The sequence below is a fragment of the Leucoraja erinacea genome, chromosome 7, assembly GCF_028641065.1.
Source record: "Leucoraja erinacea ecotype New England chromosome 7, Leri_hhj_1, whole genome shotgun sequence".
NCBI classification, from domain to species: domain Eukaryota; kingdom Metazoa; phylum Chordata; class Chondrichthyes; order Rajiformes; family Rajidae; genus Leucoraja; species Leucoraja erinaceus.
In genome coordinates, this window is record NC_073383.1 from 63,736,691 (window position 1) to 63,755,059 (window position 18,369).

The following is an 18,369-nucleotide window of genomic DNA, read 5'->3' on the forward strand; positions in this document are numbered from 1 at the left end:
TCTTAAATATAGCCAATGAACTGGCCTCTACTACCTTCTGTGGCAGAGAATTCCACAGATTCACCACTCTCTGTGTAAAAAATGATTTTCTCATCTCGGTCCTAAAAAGACTTCCCTCTTATCCTTAAACTGTGACCCCTTGTTCTGGACTTACCCAACATTGGGAATAATCTTCCTGCATCTAGCATGTCTGACCCCTTATGAATTTTGTAAGTTTCTATAAGATCCCCCCTTAATCTTCTAAATTCTAGCATGTACAAGCCAAGTCTATCCAGTCTTTCTTCATATGAAAGTCCTGACATCCCAGGAATCAGTCTGGTGAATCTTCTCTGTACTCTCTCTATGAATAAGGATCTCCTGTGGCATTTTGTGCTGCCAACACTGTCACAGGTATTCCCTTTGACCTATCCATCCCTCCCTCCACTCTCTCTGGAACAAAAGTCTGAAGTTTGAAGTTCAAAGTTAAAATGAACTTAAAAGCTCCCTTTCAAAATTTTGATGAAATGTCTTCGATCTATACCATTAACTATTTCTCTTCCCATGGATGATCTCTGACCGACTAAAGATTTAGAACATGTTCTTTTTTAATTCAAATTTTCAGGTCAAGTTGCATTTATCGTCAGATGCCCGCGCACAGTGAGGTACAGATGCAATGAAAATGTTGTTGCGGTAGCATCGCAGACAACACAGGAAAACATAAATTATGCAAAAGTGATACATAATTGATACATAAATTAAATTAGTTTAGTTTAGTTTAGAGATACAGCGTGGAAACAGGCTCTTCAGCCTGCCAAGTCCATGCCGACCAGCGATCCCCACTCATTAACACTATCCTACATACACCAGGGACAATTTACAAATCTACCAAGCCAATTAGCCTGCAAACATGTTCGTCTTTTGGAGTGAGGGAGGAAATCGGAGCTCCCAGAGAAAACGAGTTTATACTGACGAATTGTAATGTTTATGTTGGCCTAAAATAGGACACCTTGATAGTGTCCTCTGTGATGTTCAAAGGAAAGACTCTGAACTCTTGAAGGTCTTATAGCAGGTCACGGGGAGAACGTATAAACTCAGTTCAGACAGCACCCATAGTCAGGATCAAACCTGGGTCTCTGGCGCTGTAATGCAGCAACTCTACCACTGCCACCTGTTCAATAGATTCAGGATCAGTTCCTGTGGATTGGAGGATAGCTAATGTTATCCCACTTTTCAAGAAAGGAGCGAGAGAGAAAACGGGGAATTACAGACCAGTTAGCTTGACTTCGGTGGTGGGAAAGATGCTGGAGTCAATTTATTAAAGAGGTAATAATAGGGCATTTGGATAGCAGTAAAAGGATTAGTCCAAGTCAACATAGATTTATGAAAGGGAAATCTTGCTTGAATAATCTTCTGGAATTTTGTGAGGATGTGACAAGTAAAATGGATGAAGGGGATCTGCGCCTTCCTCCCTCGCAACATGGACCCGTTGCAGTTCGCATACCGTCCGAACAGATCCATGGGCGATGCGGTCTCCCAGGTTTTGCAGACCACTCTCTCTCATCTTGACAGCCAGAAGGGGGGCTACGTGAGGATGCTGTCCATAGACTTCAGTTCAGCCTTCAACACAGTAGTCCCCACCAGACTGGCCGAGAAGCTACTGCGTCCTCAACCCCCTATTGTACTCCCTGTACACACATGACTGTGTGGCTAGGTTCAGCTCCAACTCAATAATTAAGTTTGCTGATGACACTGTGGTGGTGGGCCTGATCTCAGACAACGATGAGAGGGCCTACCGGGAGGAGGTGGCTGATCTAGCACTCTGATGCCAGGACAACAGCCTCCTCTTGAACATCAAAGAAACTAAGGAGCTGATCGTGGACTTTAGGAGGGCACATCATCCGAGGACATACACACCATTGAGGATAAATGGGGATACTGTGGATAGGGTGAGCTGTTTCAAATATCTGGGAGTCCACATCTCTGAGGATATGACATGGACATCACACGCCGCAACACTCGTGAGTAAGGCAAGGCAGCGCCTTTACCACCTCAGGCAATTGAGGAAATTCAGAGTGTCTCCGAGGATCCTCGAGTGCTTCTACTCAGCGGCTGTGGAAAGCATCTTGTCCGGAAATATTACAATCTGGTTTGGGAATTCCTCTGCCCAGAACAAGAAGGCTCTGCAGAGAGTAGTGCGTTCGGCCAAACGCACTATGGGAACTTCACTCGCCCCCCTGCAGGAACTATACATAAGGAGGTGCAACTCCAGAGTCAATAAAATCATGGGAGACCCCTTATACCCCTGCAACGGACTGTTCCAGCTGCTACGGTGAGGCAAACGCCTCAGTTGCCATGCTGTGAGAATGGAGAGGTAGAGAAGGAGTTTCTTCCCAGAGGCCATTCGGACTGTAAACTCCTATCTCTCCAGGGACTAACTTTACTGAACGTTTTTTCCTTCCGCCCACAATATTTAATATGTAAAAGAATATGTGATGGTTTTTAAAGTTTGTTTGGTTGTTTGTTTGTTTGTCTTTTTGCACAAAGTCCGCGAGCATTGCCACTTTTCATTTCACTGCACATCTCGTATGTGTATGTGATGAATAAACTTCTTGACTTGACTTGACTTGACTTGACTTAGATGTAGTGTATCCAGACTTTCAGAAAGCCTTTGATAAGGTCCCGCACGGGAGACTGGTGACTAAAATTAGAGCACATGGTATTGGGGTTACGGTGTTGACATGGATAGAAAATTGGTTGGCAGACAGGAAGAAAAGAGTAGGAGTGAATGGGTCCAGGCACGGGTTATTGATTGGGGACGATCAGCCATGATCATAATGAATGGCGGTGCTGGCTCGAAGGGCCAAATAGCCTCCTCCTGCACCTATTTTCTATGTTTCTATGGTTTTCAGAATGGCAGGCAGTGGCGCATGGAGTGCCGCAAGGCTCGGTGTTGGGGCTGCAACTGTTTACCATATATACAAATGATTTGGAAGAGGGAATTAGGAGCAACACTAGCAAGTTTGCGGATGACACAAAGCTGAGTGGCAGCGTGCACTGTGAAGAGGATGTGAGGAGGTTGCAGGATGACCTGGACAGGTTGAGTGAGTGGGCAGATGCATGGCAGATGCAGTATAATATAGATAAATGTGAGGTTATCCACTTTGGTGGCAAAAACAAGGGGGCAGATTATTATCTCAATGGGGTTAGGTTAGGTAAGGGGTAGTTTAGAAAATAGTTTCTATGTTTCTACTGCACAACCGTGCCGCCTTCACATGAGAGTGAAATTAAAAAGATTGTGTAAATAACCAGATGGTACCTTAAAGCAGAATCAGATTGGTTAATCTAGTTGTTATAGTAAGTTAAAAATTATCCTCTAAACCCACGACCGCTGACAACGGGACAGATCTCATACAGTGGACAACGGAAGGTAGGTTGTTTATTTTTACATAAAAAAGGGCTTTTTAAGATCCCTTTATACAAAGTTTAATGTTGCGAGTAGCTAATTTGGGGCCACATTAAATCCCGCAGTATTTTTCTGGGCATATGGGGTACAAATCTACCGTAATGGGAATGTTCTAAACCAGCGTGTGCCACAGAGTTCCACAGGATCCCACTCGAAAGCTGATTTAAATTGCCATTAATTTACAGCAATTGAACACTAAATTCCTTCCATTTGGCCTATAAATTAATGTCAATGATATTTAAAAATCATGTTTTATCGTGAATTCTTTGTGAATGTTATTTGGACACTTAGGCTATTTAAAAATGTTAATCTTTTCTTAAGAAATGGATAGATGTTTAGATCTAGTAATTGAAGTTTGGAATTAGCTACAATTGGGTAACTAGCTAATTATAGAAACATAGAAACATAGAAATTAGGTGCAGGAGTAGGCCATTCGGCCCTTCGAGCCTGCACCGCCATTCAATATGATCATGGCTGATCATCCAACTCAGTATCCCGTACCTGCCTTCTCGCCATACCCCCTGATCCCCTTAGCCACAAGGGCCACATCTAACTCCCTCTTAAATATAGCCAATGAACTGGCCTCAACTACCCTCTGTGGCAGAGAGTTCCAGATTATATGCTTTAATTTCGGGTCATCCAAGTAAGATTGTTTCATATTTGTTTCAGAATGCTTCAATCTATAATAACTGAAAATTTCTTTCAGTTCTCTTAATTTTTAAGAAAGTTATGGCCATTTCACTGTCCTCGATCACAGTTTTTGTGTTAAATCAATGGAAAATCAAATAGGAAACAAGATGCTAATTTCCGAGTATGAAAATGGCCATAACTTTTTTTAATACTGAAGGTATGAAAGTGAATTAGGTGTCAAATTAAACTTATTTTTGTGCTTTATCTGATGGGATAAATTGCAGACTTGATTTTTTAAATCTCAAAATGTTGTAACATTGCTACTTTAAGCTTCTAAGAAAGTAAAAACACTGGCGCACTTTCTTCCCCATTTCATCAATGTGCTGGGTCCAGGAGACAACATCGATTGAGGTTTATTTTAAAATTTTCATATCTAATGTGCCCTCAAGAAATCTACCAGAGAATTACAGAATTAAGAAATAAACAGAACATATGTAATAGCAATGTGTATTGACATTAAAAGCATGCAGAAGCATAAGAATAATTCCCTGAGAGGGGAAGAAAACTTTTGATCGATTAATTCTACATTTCATTAGCGACATTCTAAATTTTCTGCTTCGAGAATGGATGATGAAGGTCGTTTCTCACAAAGAACGCTGTTTTTTCTTTTTATACAGACATACTCTGGCAGAATGATTAGAGCAGAATTTAATGTTCCTTTCAGAATGTTGATTTGAAGCCAAACTGTTGCTAATTCTATACTGCAGCTGCTGAACAATGGGAGGAGTACAAAACTGTCAAACAGAGGGGTGGGTGGATGGATGAAGTCATGGAGATGAGCATTGGAGATGCCATCGGATGAAGGTATGGACGTAATGCATAGCTGAACAAGGATGCAATGTACTGTACATCGGCAAGCATTCAGGTGCTGGATAATTACTGATTGAAACACATTGGATTATGACTTTCGCACATAGTTGCAAAGAGCAGAGTGAACACAAACTAATATATAGTAGTTGTCTTTGCCATGCAATTGAGAGAAAATATTGAATAAATAAATGAATTTTTAAGCATTAAGAAATATGCTCTTGATACTGTAATCTAAACCCACTGGGTAACTTATTAATTGTTACTTCACTCGGTTTCATGCAAACTCAAACAAGGACAATGAAGTTGCAGCACACACAAGCTCATACAGACTTTGTTGCTGGTATTGTTGTGCATTACATTTAAACTTGAGCTAATAGTAATTCTCTCATCTCTGAATCAAAACATCATAAACTGGATTTGCTTTACCATAGAGCAGAGGAGGCCGAGGGTACCTGATACAGGTATATAAAATCATGAAGGCCATAGCTAGCGTAGTTTAAACTAATGGAGGGTGTAGTTTTAATGTAAAGGGTGTAGTTTTAATGTAAATGTAATCCGAGAAAGAATCTTTTCATCCAGAAGATGGTCAGAACATGGAACGATGCACCTGAAAGGATGGTGCAGGTATGTACTCTCACAATATTTTAAGAAGTATCTACACAAACATTTGAATCATGAAGGCACTGAAGAATATGGACGAAATACTGTCAAAGGGATTAGCTTAGATGGGAACTTGATAGTTGGCATGGACATGTTGGCTCTAGGACTGTTTCCATACCATATGACTCTATAACTTACAAATTTCTTAAGGGGTTGGACAGGCTAGATGCAGGAAGATTGTTCCCGATGTTGGGGAAGTCCAGGACAAGGGGTCACAGTTTAAGGATAAAGGGGAAATTGTTTAGGACAGAGATGAGAAAAACATTTTTCACACAGAGTGGTAAATCTCTGGAACTCTCTGCCACAGAAGGTAGTTGAGGCCAGTTCATTGGCTATATTTAAGAGGGAGTTAGATGTGGCCCTTGTGGCTAAAGGGATCAAGGGGTATGGAGAGAAGGCAGGTAAAGGATACTGAGTTGGATGATCAGCCATGATCATATTGAATGGTGGTGCAGGCTCGAAGGGCCGAATGGCCTACTCCTGCACCTATTTTCTATGTTTTGATGTTTCTATAACTCAATGTATTTTTTTCCCAAATACCCCAAAGATGAGGGTTGATCTTCTCTTGTACAAGATCATGAGGGGAATAGATCAGGTAAGTGCAGTCTTTTGCACAGAGTAGGGGAATCAAAAACCAGAGGACATGGGTTTAAAATGAGGAGGGCAGGTTTAATAGAAACCTGAGAGGTAACTTTTTTTACAAAAAAAAATGTTGGGTATATGGAATGAGCTGCCATTGGGGGTAGTTGAGGCAGGTAGTATCATAACGTTTAAGAAACATTTGGATAGGTACATGCATACGGTATGTTTAGGGGACTATGTGCCAGGCGTGAGCTGTTGGGACCAGTGTGGATGAGGCATGTTGGTGGCGTGGGCAGGTTGGGCCAAAGGGTCTGTTGCTATGCTTTATGATTCTATGGCCTGGCCAATGTTTATCTTTCAGTCTATTTATTACCAGCTTATAGCTGTTGTAAGGAGCTTACGCTGAACAGACTGGCTGCTGGGTAGGCTGTACAGTTTCAAAAAAATTTCTAAGCTCATGAAAGTTCTCTTTTTTTTCCTGAGGGACGGCATGACTGTGTAGCGATTATGGTGCTGCCTCTAGTTCCAAAGATCGCTCCTGCCTTGGGTGCTGCCTATGGGGGATATACACGCTGTTCCCTGGGACCATTTGGTATCTCCCATATACTATGGCTCCTCCCATATCTCAAAAATATGTCACCAGATATGTTGGTAGGTTAATTAGCTACTGGAATTTACCCCTTGCTGCAGATAAGTGGCAAACATATTAGAATGGAGGTGATGATAATGTGAGGGAAGAAGGTAAATTGTAGGGCTACAAGAAGGTAAGAATAGGAAGAATGAACTGATGGCATTTCTCTGCTGGGAGAAGACATGGATTTAATGGACTGAATAATCTCTTTCTGTGTTACAATAAACACATAAGTAATCTCCTGGACATATGTAAGAAAATAAAAGTCTACACTTATCTTATGCTGGAGAGACAAGAAACTGCAACAAGGAGTTTGAAGAAGGATTCCAACCAGAAATATCATCATCTTAAAAAAGGTCCCAATCCGAAACATCAGCTATCCATTCTCTCCAAAGATGCTGCCTCACTTATCAATTTTACTCTCTACTCCTGTGGAGAAGTTGGAAATTCTATACGGGTACTGACTATATTTAATACCATAAGAATATTCTTTACAATGAGAATCTGCCTGTAATTATCAATAGGCTACGTCAGGGTCATCACAATTAAGCTTCACATTATCTTCATCCAGGTTCTGGAAGCCACACATTCCATACTGAGAATCAAAAATGAAATTGGAAACTGGGTTGAGTTTTGTCTCCCTTGTTCGGTTGTAGAATTTTCAAACTACTGCTACAATTAATCAGAGTCAAACTGGGGCCTTGCAACTCTGTATCACAAAGTGTTTTAATTCACAGGAACTTAATGCATTGTTGAAATTGAAATGAAACCTGAAGTTTATTGCAATTTGCTTTTATTTTCAGATTGACGTAAATTTAATGTAGTGTGGAGTATGAGAGCAGCAAGACTAATTCTGCTATTTGTTCACCTGTTAGTTCAGTGATACAGCATGGAAACAGGCCCTTCGGCCCACCGTCCACCAGAACACCGTCCCAGCCACCCTCACGTGAGTACTTCATGACGGACCGGGCCGCCCCGACTTGGGCGTTCAATTGCTTCTCCCCCCCGGACTGGGCCGCCCCGACTTATCTCACGGCGCCGAACTCCCTCGGGCTGCCAGTTCTCCGACGGGAGCCTCGTTCCACCCTCGGGCTGGCCGTCCTCACGGGAGCGTCTCAACCTCTTCCAGCCCTGAGCCGGACCACCCTCACGGGAGCGAGCTCAGGAGTCCTGACGGCACTGCCTCCGGACCACCCTAAGGCCTCACACGGAGGGGAAAATACGACAAAAAGGTCGCATTTGCAGTTTCAACCCCCCCCCCCCCCCCAAAACACAAGGCCAACTAAACTAACCAAACAAATAAACAACAAAAAAAACACAAAGACAACGGGACCGCCGGTAAGCCGCTGCAGCCAGAGCCGCGCCGCCACTCCGAAGTGTGGAGTAGTGTGGAGTATGAGAGCAGCAAGACTAATTCTGCTATTTGTTCACCTGTTAGTTCAGTGATACAGCATGGAAACAGGCCCTTCGGCCCACCGTCCACACTGACCATCAATTACCTATTCACAATAGTTCTAATTTATCCCATTTTCACATCTACCACCCTAAACACGGGGAAAATTTTCAGTGGCCAATTAACCTAAAAACCCGTACATCTTTGGGATGTGGGAGGAATCCGGAGCACCCAAAGGAAACCCACGCTGCCACAGGGAGAACATGCAAACTCCACACAGACGGCACCCAAGGTCAGAATCAAACCTGGATCTCTGGCGCAGTGACGACACAGCTCTACCAGCTGCGCCACTTGTTCTTTTAACAAAATTGAAATATAGGGGCATAGAGTCATAGAGTGACACAGTGTGGAAACAGGCCCATCGGCCCAACTTGCCCACTCCGCCCAATAGGTCCCAGCTACACTAGTCCCACATGCCTGCGCCTGGTCCATATCCTTCCAAACTTGTCCTATCCATGCACATGTCTAACTGCTTTTTAACCGTTGGGATAGTCCCAGCCTCAACTACCGCCTCTGGCATCTTGTTCCATACACCCACCACCCTTTGTGTGAAAAAGTTACCCCTCAGATTCCTATTAAATCTTTTCCCCTTCACATTGAAGCTATGCCCTCTGGTCCTCGATTCCCCTACTCGGGGCAAGAGATTCTGTGCATCGACCCGAACTATTCCTCTCGTGATTTCATCCACCTCTATAAGATCATCCTCCTGAGTTACAAAGAATAGAAACCCAGCCTATTCAACCTCTCCCTATTAATATGTGGATTAATCAGTGAAAGCGGCTATTAGTGGGAGAGGAAAACTGTGTTTCTATAGTGCATGTAGACAGCACCATTGGTGAAGTGTGAGATATTTCTGATTGTATTTTCTTTGTTATTATTGGTTCCTTTTGTGAAAATAGCTGTCGGTTTTTTTCACCACAAAAATATCTGCATTAATATCTCTTTAAAATGAATTGTTTTAATGTTCAATATCTGGTTGGTTTCGTCTTGTTATGCTCTACACGATTCTTCTTTCCGGTGTAAAATTTGACTTGTATCATATCATTCCTATAACACCGGATTGTACAGAAAATTAATTGGTGTCGAGTTAAATATTCCCTTTAACTGCATGTTTCTCATCAACTGGACGCCTATTAACTTCCCCGCAATGTTCTGGTTATCGTGAGGTTTAGTGAACTCTAAATTCGCCCATAATGGCTATGTATGACCCCACTTTCAATACGTTATACTGTCATTTCTGACATGTACATGACACTGAACAGAATTATATCCCATTTTCTCACTGCTGTAGCAGATAAATGACAGCCTCAAACTTTAAATCTGCCTATAGTTTGATCAAACTGACAGTCACTCTGAGTCCACTGGACAGACCTCCACAAGGATTTTCTCACAGCTACAGTGTCTACCAGGCCAGGTGCTTTCAGGAGTACATGAGGGGTAAAGGAGATCATAGCCCCATCGTTAATATTATTTTGATTCTCTCTACTTCCTTACAGCAGATAAATAAAGCACCGGAAATTGAACAGCAGAAAGAAAATATCCATCTTCTGGGAAAACTCCGAGGTTGGGGATGGAGTGTTTGACCTTTCACCTTCACCCACATTGTAGTCCAGGCATATACAGTGGCGGTATATGGTCACTGTGATCCTGGTAACATGTGATGTGAAAACATACAAATAAGAAACTCTTTTATATAAATTGATATAATAAGGAAAAAAAGTATCACTTTGCTTTAAATGAACAAAAGAGCAATGACATAAGTAAAGGAACATTCATTGCATGTTCAGCAGACTATGAAGAACTCTCATAATCTGTTTAAACAAAAATCTAGCATCTACTTAAAAACAAAAACCTCGAGGACTGTAATTAGTGCAAAATAAAAACACAGCCAAAGTAAACACCACAAAAATGTTTAAGGCAGTTTTCTTTTATGTCTTGATTTCCTCACTTTCCTGTTGAGATTTACTTTGGTTTGTCAAATTCTTGAGCTGAGATACGTTTGCCAGGACTAAAAAAAAAACGCATGTTATTGCTCAGTTTATAACATATACACTTTGTAGGAAATAGAAAGGGTTTAATGCTTTAGCAGAAGGTAACATGGTTTCCCACGAATGTAACTAAATACTTCATCATAGCAAAAAAGGTGTCCGCTATTTATTTGCTTTGGTCTTAGTAGATTTGCCTCACGGCTAGTTGTGGTCTAGCACTAAGAGACACACCTAAACTGGAATGGTCCCTCGTGGCCTATGTTCACTGTTCATATATTGTAGTACTTGGAAGAAAACCAAGCATTAGGTGTTCTCGAGCTGTGTTTGGCCCACTCTGCCGAGAATGTCATGGGAATAGTTTGTGCACTTTTCTTACAGCCCACATATCAACAGGGTATTTAACCGCAGGGAGACAGGAGTTGTAGAGAAGTATACATTAAAATAAGTGGAACATGGAACCAGAGAAAATGTAGGAGGAGACAAGGGATTGGTGACAGGACTCAGGAACAATGGATTCATTGTGAACTGATGAGCTGATGGATGGCAGATTGGAGCTCCATCTACTGGTCAGTAATATAGAGCTGTTGATTAAAACGAGTGCTTTCAACGGAACTTTTTAACTGATATAAAGTTACTCTTAAACTTAGTTTTAATGCACAACTTTTATTTAAGTTCTGCTTGAATGAAACTATAATATCAAGTCATTGAAAAAAATAATTACAACACTGTGTGGGAAGGGAGAACAGTGTGGATAAAGGAAAACAAATGGAAGGGTCTGAAGAAGGGTCCCAACCTGAAATGTCGCCTGTCCATTTCCCCCCACAGATGCCACCTGACTCATTGGATTCCTCCAGCAGTATGTTGTTTGGATACAGGAGAAATCAGGAAATATCCGGACATATTTTCAAATATAGGGATTTTACATTCTGGAACAGATTCATTTTACAAATTAATTATACAAAAATTAAACTTATAAAGCAGCTCATTTCAAATTAGACATTGGTTATGTAATGCATACACAGGTACGTACATTTTATCACTGATTAGAGTTGGTAATGAAAAATTTGATGAATTTAAAAAATATTTGTATAGCTTTCTAGCAAAGGTTAGTTTGGATGAATGTGATACTGTAACTTTGGTATCGAGCAGCTATTTGGTAACTTTTGAATTGAACAACTGCATTTGACCTGTTGCGCTAAACATATCCAGTATGGCTCAACTATGGCCATCCTTAACTCAGCTGGGCTGCCTTTGAAGTACCAAAGAACATTGAAAGACAAAGGGAGAACCCAAGTCATTTTACTTTGCTCGCAGGCACCTCCTAGTGGTCAGAATCACTGAGCAGTTCTTTCAGTGCGGACACCAGTGGTACAAGATGCAAGAAATCCCAATATGCCTTGGAAAGTCAAAAAATCAGTGTAAAATAAAAATAAGTAAACATTTTGCAAACAAAACCTAAAGTAGCTAAAATACTCTGGAGTTTTGACTAAAATATTTAGGCCTTTACAAACCTAGGATTTTCTTGATCTCAGCTATGTTTTCAAGGATCAACATGACCAACAGCATTGCACAACTGCTCATTGTTAATTGGTCTCACATACTTATAATCAGTGGAGGTGCTTAAAATGATGAGAGGTTTGAACCGGGGGGCTGTTGCCATTGATGGAACAGAGTAACAAAGGAACTGGGAAAGGTACTGCGGGGCAGATGATGCTTGTTGACACAGTGAAAGATTATGATTTGGACTTCACTCCCAGAAAGGATGAAAGAAATAAAGTCAACAGGGAATTGAGTGTATACTTTAAAACGAAAAATAAATCTTGCAGGGCTATAGAGAAAGAACGAGGGAATAGGATTGATGGAATAGTCCGTTCAAAGAGCCTGCATGTTACAAGATGGTCTGAGGGATGGCTTTCTGTAGTGTACTCTTAAGGTTTCCTTCTTTGAAGTTATAACATTCCTGCAGGTCCACAAGCAAATAGCAAGATTCAAACGTGGGATCGTTCCATCTCTACCGCTAAGGCTTTGGATGAACAGGAGTTTTCAAAGTACCCCTACATCTCCTGTACTGTCAAAGCAAGTCAAATAGTGATTGGCTCTCTCACAACTCAGGCCTTAATAATGCAACATCCAATTACACGATATGGTGAACAAAAAGCCTCAGGAGTGAGTAGAGCTGTTCCCTCTGCAACTCCCTGGTTAAATCATCCCTTCCCACCCAAACCATCCCCTCCCCAGGTACCTTCCCCTGCAACCGTAGGAGTTGCAACACCTGTCCCGATATCTCCTCCCTCGACTCCCTCCAAGGACTACGGCAGTCCTTTCTGGTTAGGCAGAGGTTCACTTGCACCTCCTTCAACCTCATCTACTGTATTCATTGTTCAAGATGTGGACACTTCTGCCAAGACCAAACGTAGACTGGACAATTATTTCGCTGATCACCTTCGCTCACCTGGACCTACCTGATCTCCTGGTTGCCAAGCACTTTAATTCCCTGTCCCATTCCCACACAGACCTTTCTGTCCTAAGCCTCCTCCATTGTCAGAGTGAGGCTAAGTGCAAATTGGAGGAACAGCATCTCATATTTTGCTTGGGCAGCTTACAACCCAGTGGTATGAATATTGATTTTTCTAAGTTCAAGTAACCCCTGCATTTCCTCTCCCTCCATCCTTACCCCACCCAAGTCCCACCAGCTTCTCATTCTCACCTAGCAAACAGCTAACAGTGGCCTGTTTCCTTTATCATTGTTACTTTTTTGCATATCTTTCATTCATTTGTTCTAGATCTCTCTACATCACCGTCTATATCTCTCTATCTGTCACGTTTGAAGAAGGGTCTCGACCCAAAACATCCCCTATTCCTTCTCTCCAGGGATGCACTTTGTTCCACTGAGTTACTCCGACATTTTGCACCTGTCTTTAGCCTCAGGAGTGATCTCCCTTACATTTAGTTTAGATTATCTGATTAATTTCATCACTGTCATGGCATTTCTGGATAGAGTCATAGAGTCATACAGTGTGGAAAGAGGCCCTCTGGCCTAACTTGCCCACACTGACCAACATGTCCCATTTACACTAGTCCCTCCTGCCCACCATTGGTCCATCTATCTATACATAACTAAAACTCTGATCTTGTGCTTCCAGTTTGTGGGGTTTTTCTATTTGTGCAAAAATGGTACACAATACCACAATGATTTTTTGCCAGCTTACTCACCGTTCTCCTTTGCTGTGAGTGCAACAGGTTTTGTTCTGATCGGTGGTATATTGTAAAGGTTATCCAGGTTTAAAAATCTTAAAAAACGAACGTTCGTAGATTCTTTCAGTCAGCGCCACGCAGATTGGTCTCTTCTCCTGTCAGTCAATGCCATGGCCGGGATGGCAATGCCTCTTCCCACTGGCGGCAGCCTGTCCTGCTTCACTCACAAACTCCTCTCTCCCCTCCTCACAGTAATTTGTTTATCATCTCCCCCACCACCGGCGGCGGCTACAGGGGGGTTCAGTGGAGGTCCTGGTCCCATCTCTCTCTCCCTCTTCACTCACCCCTCTTCCCCGCATGCCCTCTGTGGCAATGGCGGTCCCGTCCACCCAGGTCCGTTTCCTCCGCCGCCACTGTTGCGGTAACTCACCCTCATGGCCTTCTCGGGGGAGATCTTCTCCACCAGCTCATCGAAACTCATGATGCCCACTGTGACGAACACTGACTCCATCCCCCCCTCCCCCATGGCCCGGCAGCAGACGTGAGTAGGCAGGCAGATAGGTGGGTGGGCAGGGTGGGGGTGGGCTGAGCGGCAGCAGCGGGGCGGGCGGGCGGGCGGGCAGGGCAGGGCGGGGACAGGCTGAGCAGCAGCAATGGGTGGTCGGATAGGACGGGGATGGTCTGGGCGGTGGCTGAGCCGAGTGGGCAGAGGGAGAGGGAGAATTGGGTTGCAGGGTTGCCGAGCAGTTTGCGTGGAGTTTGAGTAGCTCACACACACACACACACGATGCAAACTGGTCCAATCATCAAATCAATGGGATATAAACCACAGCTAACAATGACTGACCTGTGGAGGAAGGAACTGCAGATGCTGCTTTTCATGGATGGAGGGTGGGAGGGAGGGAGGGAGTGACTGAGGGTAGGGGAAATGAGAGGGGGAGGGAGAGGTGAGGGAGGGAATTGGGAGGGTAGGAGTAGAGGGGAAGGATCCTGGGGAGGCGAGGAGGGAGAGTGGGGGGGATTCAGAGAGAGGAAGGGATAGGGAGGGAGACGTGGAAAGTGGGGGAGGAAACAAGAGTGAGTGAAGAGGAGAATAGAGGGAGAGGAGGGGGGAGTGGGGGAGGCAGGGAGTGGGGAATCGAGGGAGTGGAGGAGGTCGGAGGGATAGTGGGGGGATAGGGGGAGGTGAGGAGTGGGGGATAGAGGGATAGGATGGGGGTAGGGAGGGGAGAGGATTGATGGAGGAAGGGAGGGAGGGAGGGAGGGAGGGAGTGACTGAAGATAGGGGAAAGGAGTGGAAGGGAGAGGTGACGGAAGGATTGGGGTAGGGGAGTAGGAGAGGGGAAAGAAGAGGGAGGGTGAAGAGGAGGGGGAGTGAGTGCTGGGGATGAGGGGAAATGAGCCGTGTCTGCATAGTTGGGGGCTATGCATGAGTGGTGCAATATTGTGTTGGGGGGACAGGTTGCATTGGGGGAACGGGTGAGTGGTGGAATATTGCATTGGGGAATGGGTTGCATTGGGGACTAGGCCTCCCGTGTGACAGGGACCCAACACGTCCCACTTAGTCTAGTATCCCTCTAAACCTGTCCTATCCATCTACCTATTGAACTGTTTCTTAAACATTATAATAGTCCCTGCCTCAACTACCTGCTCTGGCAACTCGTTCCATACACCACCCTTTCTGTAAAAAATAGTTACCCCTCAGATTTCTATTACCTTCAATAAATTTCTGCAGCTCAATGTTTGATAGTGAAAATGATGGGATTATTTTATTGAAGATTCTCAGTTTGAAAGATCAACATCCTATTGCTATGAAACAGACACTACACCCAGGACGGAGAGTCCATTCCACAGGATTCCACATGAATCATGCTTAGACGAAAAATGTTCTTTCACATGTAACTCATCTTTCTCTCTAATTTCTTTCCTGCCAAATCCAACTAAAACAACAGAAGTTTATAAACAATGAGAATTCCAACTGCTTGACATCAGTGATGCATGACTACCACAGAGATACAAATATTTACCCTGAGACCTGGCACAGGAACCTACACCAATGTCTTCAACTCGTACATTTTTGTCTGATTGTGTTGTGCTCTTAAAACACACAATGAAAATGTTGACTTTCCTTTTTCTCCAAGAAATGAAACACATGTGCCACAGGGTTTTTTTTTAAACCAGATTCTGCTTCCTTCTTATCTGTCAGTTTGGTTGGGAAGGCATAAAGGGAACAGTATCAAAACATCTCCATCTTCACTAAATAAATGGGTGAGAAAAACAATTTGAATTAGGTGCTTTAAAAAATAACAACTAAAATACTTTCTTGACATAGGTAGCATTTGATTCCAGATAACAATTATCAACATTTAGAGGCGGCACTATGTCACAGCGCTAGAGTTGCTGCCGTTCAGCACTAGAGACCCTGGTTCAATCCTAACTATGGGTGCTGCCTGTGCAGAGTTTGTACGTTCCCCCTTGACCGCGTGGGTTTTCCCGGGTGCTCCGTTTTCTTCTCATACTCCAAAGGGTTAATTGACCAGTTCAGATTGTAAATTGGCCCTAGTGTATAGTATAGTGTTAGTGTACGGGGATCACTGGTCGGCGCAGACTTGATGGGCCGAAGGCCCTGTTGTCATTCTGCGCCTCTAAACAAAACTAATTTTTCTCTATCACACAAATTACCACTGGAAATAACTTAATTAACAGCAATATTTTGTTATCTGCAAACCAAATGCTTAACTCAAATGGAAACTTGAATTCCTTTGGTCGTAGTAAACTATCTATCAGGGAATATCATTTCAAAAATGTTTTACCAAAGTTTTTTTACCAAGAACCTTCAAACTAGTAATCCTGCCATTGCAAATTTCTGGTCAAACTCCATGTTAAGTGCTGTGGTCCAGCTGAGTCATCAGGACTAAGAAACTGGCCACCTACTCTAAGAACAAGTAGGTTGTCTTGAAAAGATTTGGCGTATTCTGGACAAGACTTCAAATTAAATTGTGACATGATAGAACCAAAATGTAAAAAGTGAAAGGATTAACTTTAATAAGATTCCCTTCTTGTAACGTGTGTGATTAAGATTAGGAATGGGTCTAGACAATGTGGGCAATTGGGGAGTATGATTTTGGCTGGGGAAGGAGTGGAATGCTGTGGGGTGATCATTAGCAGTGGGTGCAATAACCATCGGAGGTCAGATAAAGACGTTGACATTTATAGGGCTGAATCATAAGGAGACTTGCCAATGATCCTGAGCTTAAAAGCTACAAATACACTGTGATAATAGGACCAACAATTCCCATGATGTTAACAGATATCTACATTGGATAAAGGAAAAGAAAGGCAGCTCATGGCAACTTTAGGGAACTGAAAACACGAGAGGCCCTCATCTCTGAAAATATGTGAGAGGTAGAAGATGTGTGAGCAAATATATGGGAAAAAATATGTGAAAATATGTGAATATGTAAAAAAGTAATTAGGAGGGCAAAATGGAGTTATGAAATATCACAAACCATTTTATGTATATTAAGGGAAAGAGGTAATCAGGGAAAGACTAGCATGATGGGCAACCAAAGAGGCAAATCTGTATATAGAGTATGCAAGTGAGATTATTAATGATTACGTCTCATCTGTATTCACTAAGGAGGAGTATGTTGTAGGTGGAATATTTAGTAAGAGGGATAATGGTAATGTTCACAAACAAATTGTCATTGAAATGGAAACAATGGAGCAGCCTTAAATTAATAAACCCCCGGAGCTCGACGAGAAGCATCCTAGGCCGTTATGGGAGGATAGGAGAAGAAATGGCTAGAGTTCTGACAGATATGTTCAACTCTTGGCTTACCACAGAAGAGGTAGGCAGTGGGTTAATTGACCAGTTAAGATTGTAAATTGGCCCTAGTGTATAGGATAGTGCTACTGTATGGGGATCGCTGGTCGGGGACGACAGACAAGTTTTGTGGGGATCTAAGATTTTAACATCTAAGATGCTTAAAGTCCTGAACACATTGATAAAATCAGTCCTCTCATAACAATTCCAAACTATTAAAATATGCATTGAAATGCCCTGGTGTAGACAGTTATAGGCTTAGTGCTGGAAATTGCAACTAGTCCATGTAGACTGATGACTGATACACACACAATGTGCTGAAGGGCCCATTTCAGTAGGATATTATGCAATAATACTAATGTTTTTGACAGTATCGCGGGAGGGAGTGCAGTGCCTCGATGCCTACAATGGTGGAGCAGTGGAGGACACCAACGGCTATGCTTGGCCAGGCCAACCATGCAACACCACCAGGAACACAGACCTTCAAGATCAGATCAAGACCCCTGCACTTACAACAACTGGGACTTGAAACCGGCGCCAAATTGGTGCCTCTGTATACTGTCTCAGTGTACTACTGCTATACACTTGTACTGTATCTAAGATGCATATCTAATATATGTATCTAAGTGCTTATCTATAGTGATGCTTGTACTGAACTGTATACAAAAATGAATTTCAATGTATGAAGGAACTGCAGATGCTGGTTTGAACTCAAGATAGGCACAAAATGGTGGAGTAACTCAGTGAGACAAGCAGCATCTCTGGCGAGAAGGAATGGGTGACATTTCGGGTAAAGACCATTCTTCAGTCTCTTCCTTCACCCATTCCTTCTCTCCAGAGATGCTGCCTGTCCTGTTGAGTTGCTGCAGCATTTTGTGTCTATCTTTGAATTTCACTGTATCTCGGTACATGTGACAAATAAAGTACCATACTACGATACCGTATTCCAGTGGTAGACTCTACACTGAAAGCAGCTACTCTGTGTAGCCTAGACTTACAGCAATTCTTCCAGCTAAGAAGCAAAGTAAACATAAGGCAACTTAAAAAAAAATATTTGATTGTCATTAGTTAAATGGTTTTAATTATTTAAAA